Source organism: Symphalangus syndactylus, chromosome 14 (assembly GCF_028878055.3).
Source record: "Symphalangus syndactylus isolate Jambi chromosome 14, NHGRI_mSymSyn1-v2.1_pri, whole genome shotgun sequence".
NCBI lineage: Eukaryota > Metazoa > Chordata > Mammalia > Primates > Hylobatidae > Symphalangus > Symphalangus syndactylus.
Genome location: NC_072436.2, coordinates 20,348,464 through 20,367,836, shown reverse-complemented (window position 1 = coordinate 20,367,836; position 19,373 = coordinate 20,348,464). Strand labels below are relative to the sequence as shown.

The following is a 19,373-nucleotide window of genomic DNA, read 5'->3' as shown; positions in this document are numbered from 1 at the left end:
CACTCTGGAAATTATAATCGATGCACTATTTATAGCATGTATCTTTTTCAACTATATAAACATGTATCTGTCTCCAAAAGAAAATGCAAAGAATAATACCATCTTACAAATAATTTTTTAACCCCAAATGTTTTATGCAATCTATCATGTGCTGAGTATGGTCTTCTAGGTCAAAATAATGCATTGCTAGTAGGATAATCTATGACAAATATTATAAAATTAATTTGAACAAAACTCTAATTCAGAGCATGATAGCTGGAAAATACAAGAACTCTGTAAGCTACGATGTTCCCAATGTCTCATTTTTCCCTTACACCACACATTTTATATTCAATAGACAAATTAAAAAAGAAATTGGCAGGTATGAGTACATGGCAGTGAATAGAAAGGAAGATATTTAGACCTCTGTGTCTGGCATCTATTTTAAGTCAGATGTGATACCATTTTTTTGCTTAGGCAAATCTCAAAGAGTTTGACTTCATGAAGAATTTTTTTTTTTCAGTTCAGACCTGCAAAAATCTAACTTCTTAAAACAAATCTAAGTTTACTTTTAGTGCTATGCCAGTGGTTTCTTAGATTTAGGATACATAAGATAATATATTTGTCTTAGACAGATTTCACAAACACATTTAACTTCTTGATTTCAGAACTTTGCTGTGAAATAGTATCCTGCAACTATCTGGCATACTAGAATGATTTCCAATTCAATTTAATCAATATTAAATGGGAACTTAATGGGCAGCTCACTAGCGATAATGTATTCTCATAGTGAGAATTTAAATCTTACATATAATTATAAATTATAATTCTTAACCATTTTTGAGAATGAAGAATTATGTCCTTCTCTTTATTACCACCTCTTGCTTCCTAGTTTCCTTCCTTGGCCCACACTAATCTCACTTAATGAGGCTTAACTCTTTCTTCAGTGTTGTATAGTATTTATCGGTCACTCTCATTATACGTAATCTTATTGGCTACAGTCTAGGTAGATGATTATGATTTCCTTTCTTTCAAAATTAAAGGTATCCTAAACCTGATTGCAGTTTGCCTTAACTTTGTTTTCTTAGTAAAAATTAGATTTGCCAAGGTAGTACTAGGTATATTTGAAGCTAAAACTCTGGAAAAAACTGATTCCTATGGTTACTTTTGCCAGAGAGCTGTAGTGATTTGTCTAATATTTCAAAATGATTATAGAAGCAGTTCTAAAGATTATATTTGCTAAGTCTTGGAAACATGCACATTTTTCTTGCACATTGATCCAGTACATAGTAGTCTGGTTCTTTCCCATCACTAGCTTATAATGACGACAAAATAAAATAAAATTATGACCCGTGCACATTTGCTTTCTCACAATGTTTCTGGCATTTTTAGAGAAGTTAATAACTACCATTATCACCAAAGTGCAGCTGACTTCAATTATGTGACAATGTATTTATCAAAATAGTGACTCCTCCTGTGAGAACGCACTACATGAATTCTTGAGTTTGAAAAATAATATACTGAGTTTCCTGGTCAAATAGAATTACTCAAAGTAAAATATGGATGAGAATTTAAAAGTGCATATTTTTAACAAACAAATACATGAGCTATGTGGTTTCATTCCAAGTGTTTCAATAGTTAAACAAAGAGAGTTGTTCAAACATAAACTTATTTGTTTTGAATTTTCTTTCAATTCAAAGTAAAGCAATTTAAAGCAAACATAATTATATATGAAAAATCCTACCAAAAAGGTAGCATAGGCAATAATTTGAATTGCATATTTCCAGTTGCCTAATAAGTTTTCTATGTGAAAAGTATAAAGGAAGTTGAATAGTTTATGCAGAAAAGATAAAGCCATGAATCCCTTCATTCATTTACTGATTCAGTCAATGTTAAGAAAGTATTTATGTGTAAGACACTATTTTCAGTACACAAAAACATGCAAATACACGTAAAACATGACCCCATGCAATGGTGGAGACTGCACCTGGGAACAATTAGAAAAAAAGACACTAAATCTAGCCCAGGTATGAGGAATCAATCAATTCAGGAAACCCTTTGAACCTAAGGTGAATATTGAGTGCATCGTAGTAGACTGTACCTGGAGCTGTCCAGCCTCATGTCAAGGGAAGGCAAGAACACGGAGGACAGCACAAGAAATTGCACTAGGTAAGGAAAATGCTTTCAGAGAAATGTAAGAAGTTCTGTGTTGCTAAAGCTTAAAATATCAGCAAAGATTGGCTAGGAGACTGGGAAGTTAGCTGTGAGGGCCTTACAAAGACGCTAGAAAATACAATTCTTTATGGGAAATTTTAAAGTAAAAAGAAGTTGTAGAAATATAGAAAAAAAAGGATAATGCACTGCTTCTGAATTTCTGAGTGGAGATAGTATAGATTTGAGTTAAACAGAGTGACAAGTCATTCCAGAATTTTTTTAGGTAACCAATAGGAAATTGTTCACAAGTTTAAGATATAAATGCTGCCACATATATTGTTACATCGTTTTATTAATTACTAATTGAAGTCCCTGTTTGGCAGAAAGTATAGACTTTCCTTCTTGAAGTTCACCTTATGGTTACAAGAATTGAACAATAGTGTGTATATGTATGCATGCATCTCTATCTATCCATCTATCTATCTATCTATCTATCTATCTATCTATCTATCTAATCTATCTATCTATCTATCTCTACCTATTTCTTTCCCTCCCTATTTATCTCTTTTTCTCTCTATCACATCATATGTCCAGCAACGCCGATGGTTTTTCTGTCTAAAAACAATCGTTTCTAATTCTAAATGTGGAGTGAAAGCCAAAAGACAGATATCTGTAAAATCCAACCTGTTTATTAGCGCCTTTGCTTCAGTTGATACACTCAGGGCTGCCCTTGAGGATCTATACTCTGGAAGGAGCAGTAAACAGCACTGATGGTCTCGCAGTGTCCCAAAATGAGAGATCTTTTGGTTCATGCTCCAATGGCCATCCTTTTTTTCTAAGCATTCTCCCAACCAGGAGGGAGGGATTCAGAGGAGCTACAACCTGTGCAGAGACCAGCCATGTACTATGGCTTTCAAACACAGCCATATACTATGCAGACACCAGCCACCTATGCTTCGACCTTTGTGTAGATCTTGGAGAACCAGCTCTGAATCCCTCCCTCCTTGTGAGACCTTCATTAAGTACCTTGGCATCATTTTTTCTTCTTTTCTCTACCAGCAGCGAAGTTGAGGCTATTCCTCTAGATTCTCCTAACTAAAAATACTTAGGAAGTCAAAATTGGAATCTCAGTGACATCACTTCCGGGAGGCCCTAAGATCCTCGTGCTCACCTATTCGTGTCCGGGTCAGTGAATACTAAAGGACATCCTAATTTTCAAATGTCTATTTTACACTTCTGTCAGTGTATTTGTTGCTTGGTTGTGAAAATACACAGAAAGCATAAGAATTCTAAAAAGCTACTGACTTTGGCTCAAACTTGATCACCATAACCACTACTAACAATTACAGTAATGAATATAATTTTATTGTTAGTAGTGTGAAGAAGACACAAATTCAGATACAAACAATTTAAAGGAGAAAAGAGATTACATCTTCAAAACTTCTTCACATTTTCCACATAACATCTTCTAATCACAGGAGTGACATCTCAACATATCCAACTCAAAAAAAGGAGTTATACAGGATATTATACATTAACATTACAGGGGGAGTATATTAGAAGCTCTCTTAGAATTCTGCCTACTGCAATATCTAAATCATTATAGCTTCATATCTATCTATCTCTCTCTCTCTCTCTCTCTCTATCTATCTATCTATGTTTTAAGTATTACCAATTGATTTTATTCTAGAAGAAAATAGGTAATATGCAGCTACTTCCACCTCTCCCCTTTCTCTCCCATTCTAATTGCTGTAATTACTTTTAATTCATCATAGTTTATCATTTTGCACTTTATTCTTGAGCTAAAATGATGCAGTTGTTTAATCTTCTATATTCAAATGAAATTAGTGCTTACCATCAGCATTTTTATCATTTATTCTCTGCTTTTAACTTCTTTGTCTTGATCTCTTGGTTGGCTGGATATAAACATCAAGAAGTTTATATATTTTAAATATATATTAAATTTGGAAGAGCTAATATTTCATTTTGCCTTCTTTACTGGATAACATTTTGCTTGGTTAGAATATGTTCTTGGTCAGATTTGGTTCTCTTCTGAATTTTATAGACAGTAATCTAATTTCTCTGGCACTGAAAGTTGCAGGGGAGTCCAAAGCTAGCAAGATATTTATCCCTCGTGGGTGACTTGCTCTATTTTTACTGATACTTAAACTAGTCTTTCTTTATCATTGATGTTCAAAAACTTAACCAGAATATGCTTTAGTGCCAATTATTTTATGTTTTTTCTTTTTCTAACACAGAAGAAAATGTGTGAATTCAGTTTCTTCTTGGTTCCAGAAACAATTGCCTGTATTATATTCAGAATAGTTCTGCCACATTTGTTGGATACTTTATATTAAGGATGCCAAGGATTCTTAGACCATACTGTTTTTATCTTCTGAAGCTATCATTTCTGTAGTTGTGAGAATAACTATTTTTTCTTTATTGCCGTTATCTCAGTTTTCAACATCATGACATTAATGAAGGTTTTGGCTATTTTATTCTGGTTTCTACATGTAATTAATGTATTTATTATATTTTAATAATTGCTGGTCTTTTCAAATATTTTATGGTTATGAAATAATTTTTAAAATAGTCTAGTGTTTTGGAATGTGTTTTATTGAATTTTCATTAAGTTTTTTTAATCATTTAAAGTATTCATAGGGAAACTATTTCTCTACCATGTACGAGGGGTTACATTTTCTTCAAGATTTTGGTCATTTTTAAACAGAATTTTTATGTGTATGTGTTTAGGTCTTGTGTTTATTCATGTGTGTGTAATGATGTTTGCATGTGTATCAGAACTTTCCTTTTTATATAGTTGTTGACATTGAACAAGATTCTCTTTGCTGAACATCCTTGTTTCTGCCCTGGTACACCCAAACTTTAGTTGGTCTTTCCCACTCTGGACTTGCATCTTGCACTTTGCTAGCATCTTGGGAGTTGATTTCTTACCTCCATTCTGTTCTCTGAGGAAATAGTGGTGGGTGTAGCCAGAGAGCCTCAGAAACCACTTTCAGTATTTGCTCATGGATATTTATTCTTGTCTTTCTTCTCGGGTCTGAACATCCCGTGCCAGTGCCCATTCCAAGCAGTGAAGAGTGCATTCCGTCCACTTCCACCACATGTTTATTCTCCCCTGGCAGGAACAGCCAACCTCTGGGGCGGTCTTGTTACAGAAATGGGTGGGTCTACTCTAATGATTCTTCTTGGTTTTCCACATGGTGCCTATCTGCCTAATATGGTTTGGCTGTGTCCCCACCCAAATCTCATCTTAAATTGTACTCCCATAATTCCCACATGTTGTGGGAGGGACCCGGTGGGAGATAATTTGATTCATGGGGGCAGTTTCTCCCATACTGTTCTCGTGGTGGTGAATAATTCTCGTGAGATCTGACGGTTTTATCAGGGGTTTCCACTTTTGCATCTTCCTCATTTTCTCTTGCTGTCACCATGTAAGAAGTGTTTTTTGCTTCCTGCCATGATTCTGAGGCCTCCTCAGCCATGTGAAACTGTAAGTCCAATTAAACCTCTTTTTCTTCCCAGTCTCAGGTATGTCATTATAAGCAGCGTGAAAACGAACTAATATACAACCCCTTTCCATCCCTCATGTATTCTCCTTCCCCAGAACTAAAACTCTAAATAAACATTTTAATATTTTTCTCTTTTTTGGACTGTTTCTGGAGTTTTTAAAGCTATTATAAAAAGTACCAGCCTTTTTTTTTCTTTTTTCAACCCTTCTTTTTTACCAGATTATGGTTAGTTGCTCACTTTTCTGCAGGTGTGTTGGTGTTCCTTCTTCCTTCCTATCTTCTACTACCTTTGATTCATTTCACTGGGTTTTGGAGCCTGCTATACTCCACCCTCTTCAATGGTCAGTTTCCACGGTGAGAGACAGGACTAGCTGGATTTCCTAGGCTAAGAATTCTTAACCTTAGCTGGGAAATGTGACCACACCTACCTTTAAACACGGGGCTTGTAACTCAGCTCACACCGGACCAATCAGGTAGTAAAAAGGGCTCACTAAAATACAAATTAGACTAAAAGCAGGAGGTAAAGAAATAGTCAAATCATATATCACCTGACAGCACAGGGGGAGGGGCAATGATTGGGATATAAACTCAGGCATTCCAGCAGGGAGTGGCAACCCTCTTTGGGTCCCCTCCCTTGTAGGGGAGCTCTGTTTTCACTCTATTAAATCTTTCAACTGCACAGTCTTCTGGTCCGTGTTTGTTATGGCTTCAGCTGAGCTTTTGCTCGCTGTTCACCACTACTGTTCGCCGCCATCCGAGACCCACTGTTGACTTCCACCCCTCTGGATCCGGCAGGGTGTCCACTGTGCTCCTGATCCAGTGAAGCGCCCATTGCCGCTCCCCTTCAGGCTAGAGGCTGGCCATTGTTCCTGTGCGGCTAAGTGCCCAGGTTCGTCCTAATCGAGCTGAACACAAGTCGCTGGGTTCCACGGTTCTCTTCCATGACCCACGGCTTCTAATAGAGCTATCACACTCACCGCATGGCCCAACGTTCCATTCCTTGGAATCCATGAGGCCAAGACCCCCAGGTCAGAGAACAAAAGGCTTGCTGCCCTCTTGGGAGCCGCCTGCCCCATCTTGGGAGCTCTAAGAACAAAGACCCGCCCATAACAATGGTATGCTGTTCATTTTCAAAGTGCTCCAACCACTCTTGCTGAGGTACAGGTGAGTTGGCTAATCTTTCAAATCACTTTCTTGCTAACCAGCCAAGGACTCTCTCATTTAGGGCCCTGTGGCCTGTTGATTTGTGCTTATTATATTTTTGAAGTTTTTAATATTTCTTACCATCTTATCCACACCTCTTCCTGCACTACACTGAACTTCTCCCATAATATAAGCTCGATTAAGGCAACGAGTAAGTATAGTTCTGTTCACTTAGCAGAGCTTACCACAGAATAGGCACCCAATAAGCATATGCTAAAGGAATAAATGAATAAATACATCTCTTGTGAATCATTATCTTCCAAAGTACATACGGTATTATGTTATAAAAATAAAGAATAATATTTTTTTGTTAATTGGCTTATGTAAGAAAGGTTATAAATTGTCTTGCATTTTCTTATACTAAATGGAATGTGAAGTTACTACTTTGAGTGTCTTTCCAGAATTTGAATAATCAGTTGTGATACCAATCCACATCATCTCTTCAAGACACCTGACAGTAATTACCTCCGTGATAAATTTGAAGAAAGAAAATTGCTTTGTTATCTTGAATTTAAGAAACTGATAAAGAATTAAATGAATTTAAATGGAGGATGGATTCTCTAACACCCTGACACTTTGACCACTGAAGTGCTCATACCATGTGAGGAATCTGTGGCCTGAAAGCAAGAAAGCTTTTATTAGTGATCCTTTAAACAATATAAGGTTTTTAACCCTATCCCTTTCTACCTAATGACATTTTTACTAACACAAATGAGAGAGGGCCGAATTGCTCAGCTCATGTTTGATGACATTTATATTTACTTTAATTTATTCATATATTTATTTAAATAGTTGTGTCAAGCACCTATTGGTATAAGAAAATGTGCTAAAACACCAATAATTTTAAAAGATGGGCAGTGCATAGCCCTTTCTCTCAAAATATGCGGCTTAAAAGAAGGCATCAGTTTTAAGTAATTCAAGGTAGAACAAAATAAACACCATAAGAGAGTTCAAAGAAGGAGTGTGATTCCAAGGACGAAACGGTCACATTAGGGAAGCACTGTGGTTTAGTAAAAAACATACTCAGACTTTGGAATCAGAGATGCCTGATTCTCCTGTTTATGACATAAACATATGCGGACTTGGTAAGTCTCAGTTTTCCCATGTATAACATGAGAGTACCTATATGAGCCTGTTGACAGGGTTTTTTCAGCCAACATAGCCGTGTACTTTATTCTTTTGACTCCAAAAATGGTAAAGAGAAAGAAGATCTATCTAACATATCATTGGTCCACATTCTCTTGGAGTGATTCTTCTAAATTCAAAGCTGAAAATGCCATTGTTTTCCTTTGATACCTTTCATAGTTACACATCTTCTGCTAAAGCTCAAATAAGTTAAGATAATGAACAAGTCTCTCCATCATTTGGTACTTGAGTGCCTCTTGAATCATGTCTACAGCCACTCTCTATTATGTCCTCCGGATAAAAGACGTACTAGCCTGTTTGCAGTTCTTCAGACACATCATGAGCCTTCCATGCTTGCATATGTTATGCCTTCTGTTGAAAAAGCTACCCCAATTTAGCAACCAGCAAATGTTGTATCCTCCATAGATTAGTTTAGAACTTTTTTGTTAAATTCTGAGCTTTTTCTTCCCCCATCAAAGCATCCACTTCTCACTCCTATCTATATCACTCTCATTAGCATATACATACTTTCATTTTAGCATGTATATTGTCATTATTTATTTACATTTATTAATTTAGTGTCTGTCTTTTTTCTAAGATTCATCATAGGTATGTGCTAGCTATATATTTATTGATATGTTCTTTCTCCCATGAGACTGTAAGATTTAACAAGGAAGGTTTTATTTCTAGCTTAACTTTAAATTTCCAAAGAGCCTAATTGCTTTTTGAAAAAAGAAAGAAACAATCAATCAACCAATCAATTAATCCATGTAGCAAATAGGTAACATATTGAATGTGCTTCTGCTCATCTAGAATAGACAGTGTACCTCCAAATACAATCATGAGCCTAAAGAGGGATGAATGGATACTATGGTTTGGCTGTGTCCCCACCCAAATCTCATCTTGAATTGTAATTCCCACAATTTCCAGGTGTCATGGGAGAGTTCCAGTGGGAGGTAATTGAATCATGGGAGCGGGTCTTTCCCATGCTTTTGTTGTGATAGTAAATAAGTCTCATGAGATCTGATGGTTTTATAAAAAGGAGTTCCCCTGCACACGCGCTCTCTCTTGTCTGCCGCCATATAAGATGTCTCTTGCTCTTCTACCATGCTTGTGAGGCCTCCCCAGCCATGTGGAACTGTGAGTCAATTAAACCTCTTTTCTTTATAAGTTATCCAGTCTTGAGTATGTCTTTATTAGCAGTGTGAGGACAGACTAATACAATGGACAAATATTTCACACTGACCATTGATATGGTTTGGATCTGTGTCCCCACCCAAATATCATGTTCAGTTGTAATCCTCAGTGTTGGAGCTGGGGCCTAATAATAGGTGATTGGATCATGGGGGTGGATTGTTCATGAATGGTTTAGCACCATTCTTTTGGTGCTGTTTTCGTAATAGAGTTCTCATGAGACCTGGTTGCTTAAAAGTGTGTGGTCCCCTTCTCTCTGTTCCTCCTGTTCCAGCCATGTAAGATACGCCTGTTTCCCTTTGCCTTCCACCATGATTGGAAGCTTCCTGAGACTGCCCCAGAAGCAGAGGCCACTATACTTCCTGTACACCCTGCAGAATTATGACCCAATTAAAACATTTTTCTTTATAAATTTTTCGGTCTCAGGTATTTATTTATAGCAATGCAAAAACTGACTAACACAACCATCATCTTGAGTTTCCAGACTTGGGCTTGTAAGGATGCCTCTGAGCTGGTGTATATAAAGAGCTATCAAGAACTCTACTTAAAGAGTCATCTCACAATAGACAGAAATATTTTTCCCTAATGTCAAAATTATTCTTTACTGCCATCCAATACAATCACCTCACCAGCAACAACAAAATGTGTTTGAACATCTATGTATTTTGGGATAGAAGACATAGGAAAAGCACAATTTGAGATGAAGTTACAGAGTCAGTATCAGAACTATATTCCAGGAATACAGTCAGTAAATTCTTTAATATGCATCTATACTGAGAATTCTTTCTCTTCCTTCTATTGACTGTAATAAAAGAATATTAAGTCTGGAAGAACAAGAGCAAGGATACCAACACATATAAGATTAACTATTGGTACCATTAGGGGCCCCAGCACAGATTAATGCCTGGGTGTTATAATACAATCAGCCGTACAGAGGAAGTTTTTCAAATCAAAGCACTCCATTTGTTTTCATAAACACTGATTCAGTTTAAAAATTGTTCAGAAAACAGATTGGTCATGAGTGTCATTTAAGATTCAGAGGAAAACACAGTACCAAAAACCAACCAAAGAGAAAAGCCAATAAACCTTATTACATTTAGATGTCCTTTCTAAATCTTTTCCTCCCTCTCTCCCTTGCCCTTGGTTCCTTTTTCTCTCTCTCTCCCAACTAGTTATGGGGAGAATTCAGCATTGCCATGATGCCATTCTAAATAAACATTGATATAAGGATGAGTCTTGTTGCCAATACTCTAATGATCAACACAAGAAACCACTGATTAAATTGGTAGATACACAGGTGTTAATCCCCAGAGCCAAGTCCAACTCTGCATGTTCACCAACTATCAGAAGCAGATAAGTGTATGTCTTGAGATATTACTGCTCAAATGAATTTTTGGATGAATTTAGCAAGTGCCAATAGAACGTTTTTTCCATTCTAACAAAACTTTAGTAAGATAGTAGGTCTTGAAAAATTTAACATGCAGCCTTTATATGAAGGAAATAACAGAAACATTAGGGATTGCAATTATTTCCTAATTTTCATATGCCAATTATTTCATTTTGGATAACTTTTGTAACACTGTATAATATTCATTTTGTCAACATAAGGTGTTGAGGTGTGAAAAGTATTAAGACATAAAAGTTTCTCAAATATTTTTCCCACATGTAAAGTTTCTGGTTCTGAAATCAAATATATTTCAGAAGTATAGGATTTTAATCCTGTGCTTTTCTGGCACGTATTTTGTTTCTTGTTTCCAAGTTTACATAAAATGATTGTTATGAACTATAATTCTGAGCTATATTGTTCACTTAAGAAATGTATTGATTATTCTTGTTTATGCATACTGAAACATCCATTTAATTGTTCAAAAATTGTGACACTTTAAAATGTTTATTTCTATTTGAATTACAGAAGCAAAAACTATTTGTCATTAAAAGTTATTTAAGAAAACTTATATGTAGGATTCATCCTAATGAAATCCATTTAAAATGGCAGTTATTTAAAAATAGATACCTTAGTTCACATAAAAAGATTTTTCTTCTCATTTCAAAATGCTATAGGTGGCAATGGGTCAAAAACAGTCAAGATAACAAACTGTTCTTTGCAGCATTAGAGAAAAAGAAACTCCCTTTCATGATATTAAGAAAGTCATTAAGTTAATTAATATTCAGTACATAAAAGGACTGAACAGATTTAAATGCATTTTGTGGCCTCATGATTTTACCAACACTTAGTCAAAAATATGCAACACAGTGAATTTGAAAAGTCCCCCCTTCCTCCTCCTCTTATTTTTTCTTTTTCCTTTTTTTAAATCTCTTTTTTCACAAAAGAATAATGATAACTAATACTATTATGAGTATCAGTAATTGAGCCTTTACTTTCTACCACACACTCTGCTAGGCATCCCACTGGGATCGATGCTTCTCCTATCAGTGCTTCAAGTCAGGTCACTTTGCTGTATTTCTTTTCTTTTTCCCTCTAGATCTTCTACTTTTTTTGATTCCCCTCTGGGCGTCACCCAGCTGACCCCTAAGGTCTACAACATCCCTTGCTCTTTGGGTTCCAAGTTGGTTTCACAATGGGAAGCTCTGTTGAGAGTACAGGGAGCAAGAGGTGAGTGAGAAAATGGCCATTGATTTCTTCTCTCTCTCTCTCTTTTCTTTGTTCCCTGTGTGGGCTGTGTCCCTCTACTGAGAGCACTAGCTCCCATTAGGTGGGAATCTCCCTACACCCACCTTCTCCAAGGCAGTGACAATGCTTAACACTTACCCCAAACTCTTTAACAGCTTTATATTCTTTTACTGGTCCTGGGCCTCATTCCTCCTGTCTTCTCTCAGCATCTTTGCCTTCCTAAGTTCATCTTGTGCTGTGGTTTCTTTCTCCAAACTTCTTTAGTGGATCTTAGTGATACAGACAGTTATCACAAATATCTCCTTTCTTATTTTGAAATGTGTAGCATATATCCTGTCTGCCACTTGAAACCAAAACAACTGCCCTTTTTTTTACATTTAACATATTTAATGCAGATTGAAATCTGCACAAGGGATCATGTAACCTTCTTTAACTATCTACTTTTAGATCTCAAAACTTCGGATTTGACACTTATATCCTCATCTCCTCTTCACCCTGCACTCTTAGAGATGAACCTGTGTATTCAGCTAAAAGTGATTAAAGTAGGTTCTTGTATTTTACCGCAAGGTTATTGAATAAATTTTGTTTTACATATAAATTATATTTTAGGTATTTATTATCAGGATCAAATTTTGTTTTGGGAAAGTTTGATCTCTGTGTTTTAATCTCATGCCAAAAGCAAATAAAATATTTTGGAAATTATTTTGATATTACTTTTACTGTGACTTGCAAATGGAAATCAAAGACAGTTGGAGAAAAATTTGGCTATAAATATATATTCCCATATCAAGAATTTAAAATATAAACTTATAAGCCAGCCCTATCATTTTCACCTTCATAAACTTTTCTTTTTTGTCTATTTGTGATCTATTTAATTAGAGTTTTGGAGGGAAGAGCAGTTGGAAGCCTTGAAATTTGAAACTTTTTTTTTCTAGAAGAAACACTGATTTATATAATCTTAAAAATTCACTCCCAGCTACTTGTGAGGCTGAGGCAGGAGAATGGCGTGAACCCGGGAGGTGGAGCTTGCAGTGAGCTGAGATTGCACCACTGCACTCCAGCTTGGGTGACAGAGTGAGACTCTGTCTCAAAAAAAAAAAAAAAAAAAAAAAAAACAAACAATTCACAGTTCATCATTGGCCATTACATAGAGGGGAGTGTGGTGGAGATAATTTAAATGTAAAAGTTTAGGTGACTTGATTTTCCTGATGATTAATCCTAGAAGGCTTACTTGGCTTTCCTATAGCCTTTGACTTTTAGAAAAATATATAGTAACATTGATGCAGGATTTTTCTTGGGCCCTTTGTCAGACTCACTGCAGGGGTGCCCTCTCTACTCAGCCCCCGGCACTCAACCCCTTGCAGGAGGGAGCACGTGAGTGAGCTGGTGTGGAATTCAGCAGGCCACTCCAGCACCTACACAGAAATGAGCTCCATGCAGAGCCTGTGGCCAGCCCAGGTGTGTCACCTCAAAGGGAATGTGGTGGCACCCAGCTGAGGGTGCCTGCAACCCTGAAGCCCCAGAAGGGGTGTTACAGTGTTCCTTTAGTTCCACTGTTTGCAGATGGCAGTGTGTTAGCTGCTTAACTGGCCCCTTGCTTCATTGTGTGGGGCAGCTGCCCTCTGTTGGCAAGGGCAAAAGGCCGGTGTGACAGCCTTTCTGGGTACCTGCACGCAGTTGGTCCCAAGCTCTTGTCTGATGTCCAAGAAGAATGAGGTCACACAGACGGTTGAAGGATGGTGAAAGTGGAGAATTTTATTGAGCAATGAAAGCAGCCCTCAGTGGAGAGGGGAGCTGGAGAGGGTATGGGAAGGGCAGGCCATCTTCCCTGAAGTCAGGTTGTCTCTTCCCTGAACTCAGGTCATCTTCTCCCCTACTGACTGAATCCAGGGTCTCTATAGGCACGGGATGGGGAGTGCGTGCTGATTGGTTTGTGAGTACGCAAAAAAGGTTAAAGTAAAAAGCATCACTCAAAGGTGGGCACAACAATGTAGAAAACCAATTAGGAAAGGGAAGGTATATGTAAAATAGGTGAAGGGTGGGCATCAATCAGGGGAAAGCATGCCAAGCAGGAAGACAAGTTCTCAATCCAGTCCAAAGATTTAACTTGTATTTTGGCTTTCAGGCTTTATACTGTCTTCAGCTTGGAGGTGGGGTTTCACTGGGTACCCACCCCTATCTACCTAGGCATTTGGCTGCTTCCTGTCACTGTCAATATCTTATTGATACTAAATATTATTTTCACATGTAATTATTAGATAAAATGTATGTAAAATAGTGTGCTTGAACCTGTTGTGTTAGCAACACGTTAAGAGCAAGTTTAGCCTTACAAGCTTTACAAAAATAAGTTTGTTCATTGGGTTTAATATAGCACAGAACTGTATTTGAAAGCAGTAGTCAGAAAGGAACACAACCCAGGGAAAAGTCTGGCTCTTATCACAAAATATGCATTTCTTGAACCAATCCATCATCCAAAAATGGAAAGTAGAGACAATAATAAACAAGAGGGCTTGGTGGCCATACCCAAGTTCAAGTTTCTATTACTTGATTGCAATTGAGTGGGCATTAGTGTTTCTCCAGGTTATTAAGCAAGAACAAAATTATTATATTATTATTTCTGAATTTTTGAGCAGTGACTGGATAAACAAGAGGCATTAGGAAATAGAGTTGCTTTTCTTTTTTTAATTTACATTTATGCTAGTAGTAGATAACATAATTTGTTGGTATGTTGTTATTTATTTTAAGTAACCATATTCAGATTCAGAAAGCATGTGAGGAATACCTTGTATTGAACATTTATTAGAAGCAGAATGTTGTCAAAAATTAGGGGATTTAATTGTACCATCAAGTTGTACTCCCAAATAAATATTACAGTACAAAATAAACCCATGGATAATGAAAGTAAATACAGCAAAAGGGGTAAGAATGAATGGGTAAATTTCATGGAATTTTAGGAATCCATGAATACATGGGCACTTATTAATTGTTATTTATATAACAAATTCTTAATGAAAGTGCTTTAACAACAATATTTTAGAAGACTGCATTTGTTTTACTGTGTACCAAATTACTTCCAGTTTCAGTGGCCTGAAATAACAGTTATTTATTATTTCACAGCTTCTGTAGATATGACTTTGTTGGGTATCTCTAGCTCCGAGTCTCTCATAAAGTTGCAATGAGATTGCCAGCCAAGGCTGCAGTCATCTCAATGCTTCACCAGAGAAGGATCAACTTGCAAGCTCACTCCCATGGGCCACCACACAGAGCACAGAACATGACAGATGGCTTCCTCAGCTAGAGGGTCTTAAGAGGCAGCAAATGAGAGGAAGTGACAAGACAGAAGCCACAGTCATTTTATAACCTACACTTGGACATGACATCCCATCACTTTTGTCGTATTCTATTCATTAGAAATGAGTTACCAGGTACAGCGAGGTGAAGTGATTAAACAAGGCACAGATACCAAAAGGCAGAGATCACTGGGGATCATCTTACGGGCTGCCTGCCAGAAAAAGATTAACACAAAATGATGCACTGTGTGAAATTACTATACTAGTCTTGGAACACTAAATTTTGATAATGGAGATTCAATCAAGCAACACTTTTAAAGCATTAAATGACTAATCATAATTGTTCTAAACTCAGAATCTTTATGTTATTTAGACATTAAAGTCCAGGTTTAAAAAAGAAAACAACAAAAGGACGGACGTTATTGAGCATTATTGAGTTAAATTGTTCACACCCCCACAGTAACTCTGTGGGCCAAGAACTATGGCTGGGCTTACTTTAGGATGGGAACTGAAGAGTAAGTGTATAAGTTTTCAGGTAAAATAGGACCCTTAAACAATTATGCTCCCACACTGGTTTAACTGGATCTTAACAAGTTTAACTGGATCTTGTGTGTTAGTGCGTAGGTGTTTATAAGCATAATAGTGCTCCCCAAGGGAAAGGTAAATTTGCCATCACTTCCCTACCAAAATGGCCTGTTACTTTCTTACCTGCCGTAAAGTCATGCTTCTTTTCAAACTTTGAATTATGGAATGCCAGAGGCCACAAAGCACAACCTGTTTCTTTCAAATTGTAAATCTAAACCTCCTAGGAAAAAAATGGGTATTAATTTCATTCATGGACGTATCCCATAATGAGTCTATAACGCAGTTATTTTGTCCTTCCAACTTTATTATGATGTTATTCTATTTTGTTTTGCACTAATATCAAGAAGCATTTTATTAAATCAAAGCCAAGATTTCTAGTTTTCTTTTAAATTTTTATGGGGTGCATGCCATATTTTGATACAGATACACAATGCATGTGAATCACATCAGGGTAAGTATGGTAAGGAATTCTAGTTGTAATATTAAGCCCAAATTATTTCTGCCTCAATAAGAGTGACAATTAGATAATTTATCATTTTTTTCAAATAACTGAAAATCCTATAGACATGTCTTTGCTTTTTGAAAAGGAAAAAATAGGGGTAGTCATCTTACATTGATTATATTGTAATACTCTGATTTGTTTTTCAGAGCAATAAGGTTATATTTGATGAACAGTTTTCATTGTTTTGTTTTTTTTTTTTAAAAAGAAATGGTGGATGCTTTTGTGACTTAATTATTTTTCAGTTGTTCATGTTCCATTTAGCTAAGACATAACATGATCATGCTCAGAACTCCTGCTTTTTTGGCAGGAAGTGGAATAAAAAACAAAGTTTTACTAACTTACAACAGTTTCTCTTGGCCTTTCTGTTGACTTATTTCTTGAATTATTTTATTTTGTTGACATCTTGAAAAGGAGTGATTCTGAATTAACTGAATTTAAAAAGATGTATTCATTCATTTTTACCTTGTCAAACCTTCCCTATGTGGATGAAAGGTAGAAGAGAAGACAAAAAAAAAAAAGTACATTCAGAGACTGAGTAGTTATCTTCTGTGAAACGTAAAATCAAATCTTGTTAAACACCTTGCTTGGTCTTCCAATGGCCTTCCTTTACATTTAGAATTAAATTCAGTGCCTTCATCATCCATCCGGTTCTATGTGTCCTAATCTCTGTCTTCTGTTCTAACATTATGCTTTGCTATTATGGCTCAAGCCACTCAGGTCTGTGTTTTTTTTTCTTCCAACCCATGAATCTCATTCTACCACTTAGGACTTTTATGCTCACTGCACCCCTGTCTAGAAAACTATGACTCATTCTTTCTCCTCATTCAGTCTCTGATTAGAACAGCTTTCCACTGTGACCTAATCTATGGTTTCAATCTCCCCTAACCACGGTAGCTGGGATTACAGATGTGCACCACCACACCTGGCTAATTTTGTATTTTTAGTAGAGACAGGGTTTCACCATATAGACCAGGTTGGTCTTGAACTCCTGGCCTCATGTGATCTGCCTGCCTTGGCCTCCCAAAGTGCTGGTATTATAGGTGTAAGCCACCATGCCGGGACCAAGCCATGTTTTCTTGACCTTCTTACTTTTCCCTTCCATGCCCAAATGGAAAGTAAACAAATAATCCACTGCTTCGATATGGTTTTGCCTTGTTTCTATTGAATTACACTCTGTTGTTTTTATAGAACATATCACTATTTGGAAATTAATGTTTGCTTAGGTTTGTGTAGTTATTTTTCATGTTTATCTTGTGCCGCTCTTGCTGGAATGTAAGCTACAGTAATATAGGGATCTTGAAAACCTATATTTTAAAAAAATAATTTCAACTTGTATTTTAGATTCGGTGGATACTGGTGCACGTTCGTTACATGAGCATATGGTACTGGAGGTCCTAGCCAGAGCAATCAGGCAAGAGAAAGAAATAAAAGTCATCCAAGCAGAAAGAGAAGTCGAACTATCTCTCTGCTGGGAACAGAAAACCCGAAAGACTCTGCCAAAAGGCTCTTAGAACTGATAAATGCCTTCTAAAGTTTCAGGATACAAAATCAGTGTTAAAAAAATCAGTAGCATTTCTATACATCAATAATGTTTAAGCTGAGAGTCAAATCAATAACACAATCCCATTTACATTAGTCACAAAAATAACAAAATACCTAGGAATACAGCTATCCAAGGAGGTGAAAGGTCATTACAGGGAAAACTACAAAACACTGCTGTACTGTTAAAGCAAGCAGTAAGCAAGGCTGCACTTTGGAGGTGTGAGGTGTGGCGAGATAGTGCCTCATCTCTCAAGGTTGTTCACTGCAAGTACAATCCTGAGAATGCCCATGGCCCAAAAACACAAAGAAGCAGGAGATATTGATGGCGTGTCTCCCAACACTGTGTTAACTCCCCTCACTGAAGAAGAAGAGAAAATGCTTCTGTTGAAAAATGTCATTTTCTACTTCCTATGTAATGCATCTAATCCAATAATTAACATAATTTCCTAAATTATATTTTTTGTGTTTCAAGATTATAGACTTCAGTTTAAGAATCTGGTTTTTCATAGCTCTTTTTGTGAGAAAAATACACACACACACACATCTCCACATTACAATGTGTGTGTGTGTGTGTATGTGTGTGTAAGCATTTATTTGGTAGCCTAGGCATAAAGTATGGTTTTTCCTTGGCATCCCCGGGGGACTGGTTCCAGGAACCCCTGTGGATGCCAAAATTGAAGATTGCTTAAGTCTCATATAAAGCGACATAATATTTGCATATAACCTATGCACATTCTCCTGTATACTTTAAATTAAATTATGTCTAGATTACCTGTAGTGCCTAATCTGTAAATAGTTGTTATGCTGTATTGATTTTTTTTTTTTTTTTTTTTTTTATTATACTTTAGGGTTTTAGGGTACATGTGCACAATGTGCAGGTTTGTTACATATGTATCCATGTGCCATGTTGATTTCCTGCACCCATTAATTCGTCATTTAGCATTAGGTGTATCTCCTAATGCTGTCCCTCCCCCCTCCCCCCACCCCACAACAGTCCCTGGAGCGTGATGTTCCCCTTCCTGTGTCCATGAGTTCTCATTGTTCAATTCCCACCTATGAGTGAGAACATGCGGTGTTTGGTTTTTTGTCCTTGCGATAGTTTACTGAGAATGATGTTTTCCAGTTTCATCCATGTCCCTACAAAGGACACGAACTCATCATTTTTTATGGCTGCATAGTATTCCATGGTGTATATGTGCCACATTTTCTTAATCCAGTCTATCGTTGTTGGACATTTGGGTTGGTTCCAACTCTTTGCTATTGTGAATAGTGCCGCAATAAACATACGTGTGCATGTGTCTTTATAGCAGCATGATTTATAGTCCTTTGGGTATATACCCAGTAATGGGATGGCTGGGTCAAATGGTATTTCTAGTTCTAGATCCCTGAGGAATCGCCACACTGACTTCCACAATGGTTGAACTTTTTGCAACCTACTCATCTGACAAAGGGCTAATATCCAGAATCTACAATGAACTCAAACAAATTTACAAGAAAAAAACAAACAACCCCATCAAAAAGTGGGCAGAGGACATGAACAGACACTTCTCAAAAGAAGACATTTATGCAGCCAAAAAACACATGAAGAAATGCTCCTCATCACTGGCCATCAGAGAAATGCAAATCAAAACCACAGT

The 19,373-nt window shown here is 36.8% G+C and overlaps 1 long non-coding RNA gene across 1 annotated transcript in view; it reads left to right on the top strand.

Annotated features, from left to right (window-relative positions):
- The first annotated feature begins 6,762 nt into the window (after positions 1-6,762).
- LOC134732321 (uncharacterized) overlaps positions 6,763-19,373 on the top strand; it is a 326,687-nt gene continuing 314,076 nt past the window's right edge. The window contains exon 1 of the long non-coding RNA XR_010115357.1: positions 6,763-6,827. This is a non-coding gene — a long non-coding RNA (uncharacterized lncRNA). The remainder of the gene's footprint in view (positions 6,828-19,373) is intronic.